A 605-nucleotide genomic window follows, 5' to 3' on the forward strand; every position below is an offset into this window, starting at 1 on the left:
AAAACATATATATATATATATATATATATATATATATATATTATACACACATCTATCTATCTATCTATATTTCTATCTATCTATAGGCATTCCTCATTTCTCATATTATTTAGTTCTTTAAGAAGAGTAGTGTTGACTGTGACTTCGAAGTTCCGGCCTGGTTAGAGTTCAACGAAACTTCGAAGTTACTGTCAATATTATTCTCGTTAAAGAATAATAGATATATATATACTCTACGAAAAGAATCGAGCAATCATTCAGTTTAATGTAGAAATTGTCTTTTTTTCTTTCACAACTCCATATAAAACAAACACACACACACATACACACACATATATATAATAATAATAATAATAATAATAAATGAGTATATGCATATATACGTACAGGTATGTGCATACCTACGTCTACCTGTATATATAGGTGCATATGTGGGTACAGGACATTGCAAACAAAACGTAGACAAAACATAATAGCCAGAGTACAGAAAACACAGGCCACATAGAGAACATTTTCCTTCATCATCTACCCCCATTCTAACACAGGCGTTTCGAAGAGTAGGGCATATATATATATATATATATATATATATATATATATATATA

At 28.8% G+C, this 605-nt stretch overlaps 1 protein-coding gene across 1 annotated transcript in view; it reads left to right on the forward strand.

Moving 5' to 3' along the window:
• Positions 1 to 605, forward strand: part of LOC106873705 (DNA methyltransferase 1-associated protein 1) — a 132,664-nt gene that overhangs the window by 697 nt on the left and 131,362 nt on the right. The window lies entirely within an intron of this gene.

Source organism: Octopus bimaculoides, chromosome 28 (assembly GCF_001194135.2).
Source record: "Octopus bimaculoides isolate UCB-OBI-ISO-001 chromosome 28, ASM119413v2, whole genome shotgun sequence".
NCBI classification, from domain to species: domain Eukaryota; kingdom Metazoa; phylum Mollusca; class Cephalopoda; order Octopoda; family Octopodidae; genus Octopus; species Octopus bimaculoides.